Source organism: Cucurbita maxima, unplaced genomic scaffold (genome assembly GCF_002738345.1).
Source record: "Cucurbita maxima cultivar Rimu unplaced genomic scaffold, Cmax_1.0 Cma_Scf00167, whole genome shotgun sequence".
Taxonomy (NCBI): Eukaryota; Viridiplantae; Streptophyta; class Magnoliopsida; order Cucurbitales; family Cucurbitaceae; genus Cucurbita; species Cucurbita maxima.
Genome location: NW_019272183.1, coordinates 33,541 through 40,622, shown reverse-complemented (window position 1 = coordinate 40,622; position 7,082 = coordinate 33,541).

The following is a 7,082-nucleotide window of genomic DNA, read 5'->3' as shown; positions in this document are numbered from 1 at the left end:
AGGTAGAAAGTCGAAAGCGAGCTCTTTTCGCGTATACGCAATCTCGAAGCCCAATTACCTCACGGACTGTCTCCTCAACCCTTGCGAGTATGAGTGCTTGGTAAGAGAGAATGTCAAATGAGAAAGACATTCAATTACGACAACATTCGCAACTACCAAAGTGCACTAAACCTAATGAGATCTTCGACCTAACGATAATTGTCATTTTTTGTCTTTTAAAATCTCCTACCTTATCAATCATCAGGAAGGTTTATGAAAAAGAAATTCCGAGATCATAGCCTCTCCACCGGTTCCGAAGACTCCTTCGGCATCAATGTGCTCCAGTGAAAGAGATCAGACCCTTTCCTGAACGAGAACCGGGCACAAAACGCCGAGGTAGAAAGNAAAAGCGAGCTCTTTTCGCGTATACGCAATCTCGAAGCCCAATTACCTCACGGACTGTCTCCTCAACCCTTGCGAGTATGAGTGCTTGGAAAGAGAGAATGTCGAATGAGAAAGACATTCGATTACGGCAACATTCGCAACTACCAAAGTGCATTAAACCTAGTAGAGATCTTCGACCTAACGATAATGGAACTTCAAGCCCATTTAATCAATCCACTGTGTACCTTATTGTTGACCGAACCAGTTAAACGCCAGGCCCAAATTCTCTCTCAGTCACCCGGAGACGAAAGTAAGATCAGATCTGAAGTTTACGAATCGAAGAGACAATGGATCTGAGTCATACACGCTTTCAGTTTCAAAAGCTTCGCTTTGCTACGGTACTTTATTCAGGATGTACAACAATATAGTCATCTCTTAGCCGTGTATAGAGAATTCCTTGATCATTTCCTTGGTGGATAACACAAATGAAATTCATTCCCTGACCGCCCATCTTATGAGTCTTGTCTTGTTGGTTTGTTGTACTATTCTATACCTCTCTCGATTGATCGAAAGACGTTCGACAGCTGGGAGGGCCTATCGTGAGGGAACTTTCCTTTTCATGGTAGGCAAATTTAAAGAGGGAGATGCGTATGTCCACGGTGATCAAGGTAGAACGACTCCTACTTTAAAAGAGGTTGGTTTTATCGAAACTGTTAAATCCGCTTTCATTAAAGAAAAAATAGAAGCCCTTGGTTTGGCAGATGTCAATTCGTATGGCAATGTGGACTCGACTCAGGATGAGGATTCCGCTTTTCATACTGCTGCTATGAGCTGAAAGAGCTGGTAAACTATCTCACTAAACGAAAAGAAAAAGCACATACGGGTTGACCTTGTTACAAGTGGCGGGGGCTAGCTAAAGAAGGTCAGTCGAACTAGGTTAGGACCCTTGATCTGGTTCAGCTAGGTTCTTCCATGTGAAAATGTATGTGTATCCGTATCTTCTGTTTGTTTATACGTTTGGAGAAACCTGCTAAGCCTGCCTTTCTTATCTAGTGTGATTCAATCTTTCAGCTCAAACTTTCCTCTTGTCCAACGGAAAAGGTAGGAGTACGATTACCTTTTTCTTTTCTTGCCCGAGCCAAGGGATCATTCAGTTTCTACCAAAAAGTTCGTTATCTATTAGTTTCCGTAATCGAATGTATCTCTCATTTCATGTTAGATCCTCCAAGAGCTTCCTAGTCTGTAGTAGACGAAACCTTGGACTTCTATTGGACTTATAGCATTGCCTGGTGAGCTCGCCATTAAGGGTTGGCCTTACAGGAGATCGAGCAGCCTTTCTTTCCTTGCTTGGTATGCTTTCCTGCTTATCGTGAAACTAGCCAACTAGCCAAACTGAGAGGGAGAGGGATCATGTCAATCAATTTTTATGTGCATTTTGTCTGTCTTGTACTTGCCTGCTTAGCTTTCTTAGCCAACATCTCCGGTTGCTCCCGAACCAAGAGGTTCGCTTATCCATACCCAACAGTCACACTTTCAGCTGAAAGACTTATTTTTTTTCATAAAGTCGGTTCATAGATCAAGAAAGAATGAAGCTGCTTACAGGGACGGTTACGCGATACGTCTTTTCATACTCGCCTTTTCTTTAACCCTGCTATCAACTGAGCCATTCTCGTTTGTTGCTTTAAGGGGTCTCCCCATTGTAGATTACTAGGATTGGTTCTCGCATCCCTGTGCCAAAAAGTATGGGCAAGTTTGGTTTGAGCGTTCATCGATTGGGTGAATCTATATGCTCAGGAGGGGTGAGACGAGGTGTAGCGCATCTGTTTTGGGTATGTTGTCCGCTAAAGGTTTTAGGAAATGGGTACAAAGTTTCTACATAGATCATCTGTGGTCACAATCCTTTTAAGGAAGATGCTCCCAAATAATCGGTGAACAATAGCCTTTAAAAAAGTTTCAGAGAGCAAGAAGAGATAGAACAGAGAATAGGAGTGAATCGTGCAAGGAAGAAGGAACTAGTAGGTTTAATTTGGGTTCGTTTGAACTAAAACACGAACCAAAATTTTTCAAACGAACCCAAATTTAAGACTCTCTAGCCCAAAGTCCATATGTGGTAAAAAAAAAAAAACCTTCCGTGGCCCAACCCTTATTCGCAGTCCACATCCAACCATTTCTTTTTCATACACATATGCTCCATGCCAAACTCACGTAACTAGTCAGAAGATGCGGCCCACAATTGAAAGAAAGACAAGTGTCACAATCGCACTCTTGCAGTAGTGAGACAATAATTATGTGACATTTGTTCTAATCCAGTGAACAAGTCAACCATGCAAAATTCAGACTGAACGAACAATAGCAGTGTATGCTTAAACCACGTTTAGAAGAAATATTATAGGAAACGTGAGCGAGGAAAGACGTTAAAAACAATTTCAAATAGAGCAATGTTATAAGCTAAAAGTGAATAAACAACAACTGGTCACGTTCTCCTATAGTACATTTTGGGACATTTTAGTTCTGATGGGTGTAGATATGATTTTGAGGACTAATCATACACACCGTAGGATTAATCTGGTTGACGCTGTCCAGAAAAATGACGTTCAACATCATCAAAGAGAAGACGACATCGGGCCTATTGAAGGTGTTGTCAAATATGTACGAAAATACGTCAGCTATGAACAAGGTGTATTTGATGCAGAGGTTGTTCAATCTACAAATGTCGATATGTTGCAAATCATATAAATTAGTTCAACATGATTGTAAGTCAATTGAGTTGGGTGGAAATTATGTTTAAAAATGAAATTAAAGCATTGATTTTTGTGTAATCTTTACTCGAGTCGTGGTATACTGTTGTTGCTGCAATCAACAGTTCACGAGGATCTAATAAATTGAAATTTAATGAAATTCAAGATGTCAGCAAAAGCCCAAAAGAGAAATTGGAGATTCATCAGACAATGCTCTCATTGTTGATCGAAGGGGAAGAAGTAAATCAAAGAGCCCAAACAAACATGGGCGATCAAAATTAAGAAACCGTGAAAAATCTCCAAACAAACAAAACGAAAAGAGTTGAAATTGTGGAGAAAAATAACACTTTCAGACAGATTGTACAAAATTGAAGAAAAGAAAAATCACAAATTTGAAGATAACAATAATTCCATATGTTCAGCAGAAGATACTGAGAATACTTTAATCCTTAGCGTGAATAGCCCAATTGAATTTTGGATTTTAGATTCAGTTGCATAGTTTCATTCGTCTCCAAGTAAGGAATTTTTTCAAAATTTCAAATAAGGAAATGTTAGAAAGGTGTATATTGCCGACAACAAAGTGTTGGAGATCGAAGGGAAGAGAGATGTCTACGTATAAACTCTAACAGGAAATGACTGAGTGGACATTATAGAATGTCATAAATATTTATGATCTCAAGAAGAATCTGATCTCTATTGGTCAGGTTGGATAGCACAGGTTATGCAGCCGAGTTTGGAAAGAGTTTGGAAAAGATTGTGAAGGGTGTCATGGTGGTATCATAACCTAAAATATGGAACCCTATACACCAACTAGAGTGTATAAACAAGGTTGTTGTTGCTAAGAGTGTTTCCAATTCAAGTAACAGCAACAACAACCAAGTTTTTAAACCCTACAGTAGTGTCAATAGACTTGCACATATGAGCATCAAAGAAATGAAGATGATGGGTGCAAATGGAGTTTTAGAAGGGCTAAAATCTATTGATATGGGTGTTTGTGAGAGCTGCGTTATGAAAAAATATAAACAAGTTAGCTTCACAAAATCTGCTAGAGAACCAAAGAAAGTGCGATTGGTAATGGTCCATACAGACGTTTGGGGACCATCTCCAATTTCTTCATTTCTAGTACCAAAATTTCATGGATTAGATGTCTCGCACTCTGCAACAAAAACTCTCTGTTTTCCTAAGGCTAGTAATATATCTCATGATCACTCTTTTCCTCCTCACCATATCTAGACACTATAACGTCCAAAGACATTTTATAACTACCACGAAAATCAAAACATACAATAAATTTATACAAGTTTTACAACATATCATATACTACAAAATAGGGTTAGACTGCTTACTTGGTCGCGGAGAGACGTGTCATTGAGCTGAGTCATAGAGATATATGACTCTTTATCCTAAGAAAAAAATTATATAATTTAAAATTCGGCTGCTCTGATACCAATCTATCACAACCCAAATTTCAAGGGTTCAAAACACAAATAGAAACTAAAATTGAAAGTGAAAACAAATAAAAACAAATAAAAAAAAAGTAAATTAATATAAAATAATGTTGTAAAATTAAAATGAGATTGAGAAAACAACACCACATTAAATATAAAATTAAATTAAATTATAAGACGGTGTTGTTCAAATTTATCCAAACAAAAAAAAAAAAAAGTGTTTGGGATAGAATTACAAAAAAAAAAAAAAAAAAAAAAAAACTCAAACACAAAGACAGACTAACGCTGCATAACAACCTCATCTGTGAGTGCACAACCTTTGAAGGCTCCCTCATACGAACCCATCCAAAATAATCACGCCGGTGACCGCATCTCTTGACTTTAAACTGCTAGTCTAAACATGGTTTCGTCACCAAAGCTTTAGAGTTTAATCTATCTTTACAAAAATATTTTTCTCTTAATTTATAAATAGTCATCAAAAGTAATAATTAGGTACAAATTTGGTCTAGAACTCAAAACTTTCAAATCTTGCTGTTCTTCTTTAACCAGACTCAAATCCAGTTTCTTGAACTACTTGTACCTTAAATAAAGTTGGTATCCTCTAATAAAATAGGAATTTCTCTTAAGATCATTAAATTCTTATAGACTCTAGGCTCAATATCATTAATACAATTATGCTTTATCTTAAACACGCCAAACATGAAACTAAAGTGCGTTCAATTTAACTCCATTTTATTGTCATCTTGAATGATGTTTAGGGTATATTCTTGATTTACCTTAAAGCTCTTGTGACATGACAGTTCATATTAGTTAAACTTTCTGCAAAATCACAAGTTAAAAAACAACAACGATGAACCTAGGTCTATTAGTCATTTCAAAAGCAATTTCTTTCTCCATCTTATCGATTATATTAGTTCAACTAAATTCATATTATGCAAAGAAACAAGTTTATGACTCATAAAAACAGCTACCTAAATTATGTCCTAAAAATTTGAAAACATAAGTTGTAGTTGATAATTACACAAAAATTTCCCTAAATTCATGAATTCGTGTCCAATTAGTTAATCCGAAAGATGGTAACTAACATATAGTAATTGAAACTCCACATGAAGTAATTTAAAGTTCCCCAAAGTTTATCTCATCTTTAATGAAGCATGAATTGCATTGAAGTTCATGAAATGCTTATTAGACTCCTACTCTGTACTATTAATGCAATTATGTTTCATTGAGTTTGTCAAAAATGAAACTAAGGTGCATTCAATACAACTTTATTTTCTTGTCATACGAGACAAAATGGAAAAATTAAATCAAACAAACGGATGAATTGAAACGAATCAATCCAACCCAAATTGATTTAGTTTGTTTTTTTTTGTTGGGTTGTTGGTTTATTTGATAACCCTTTTATATTATAACCATGCCCTCCAACTAAGAGAAAATATATTTGAGTAAAAGCTAAAAATATTGGATGTTCAAGAAAAGGCATTTGGTTTAGTGGTGTGATTCTTCATATTTGACATCAACCTAACTTCATATTCGACATTTTATACTTACCATCATGCTCTTAATACTCGTAGTCTTTCTTAACATATCATCCCTAGGCTTTATTCTCCAAGACATGTTATTTTACACTTACTATCACTTTCTTAGTACTCATAGTCTTTCTTAACATCCCATCCCAAGGCTTTATTCTCCAAGACACATCATTTTATACTTACCATCATGCTCTTAATACTCATAGTCTTTCTTAACATCCCATCCCAAGGCTTTATTCTCCCAGACACATTCTACATCTAAGGACTTCACGTGTTTCCTGCAATACGACAAAATACGACCTTAATACCTAGGCCTAAGGCTTCATACATATATTTCAAGTGGTAAAACAAGGGCATTTGGTCTAGTGGTATGATTCTTGCTTTGAGTGTGAGAGGTCTCGAGTTTGATTCTCAAAATGCCCCTTCAAGAGATTGTAGTACGAATTGTGGGGATGTAGCTCAGATAGTAGAGAACTCACTTCTGATGTGGAAAGTTACGAGGTTGATACCTTGCATCTCCAAAATGAATCAATCACTAAATATATTATTTCTTTTCAATTTTTTCTTATTTACGACATAATGAGCCCGGATAGTTTTTCATGTCACTATTTTGAAAATTACTTCTTTTCAATTTTTTCTTATTCATGACATGTTGAGTATCGATGTTTCTTCATTTTCACTGTTATTGATGATGGAAAATTTAGGGTTTTGTGATGCAAGAATTGTAGGGATGTAGCTTCGCTTAGCATGCGAGAGGTACGGGGATCGATACCTCGCATCTCCAAAAGAAACTATTTTATTATTAATATTTTATTTCTATTCAATATTTCCTTATTTATGACATAATATGCCGATATACTTTTTCATTTTCACAATTATTGATGAAGGTCAAGAATAGAGGTCCCAAACGTCAGCGAAGAGGCAAGTAGCCACCTTTGACTCTTTGTTAAGAAATACTTGTAGAAATCGCTTGGATTTTTATATGAACCCTAAACCAAGTA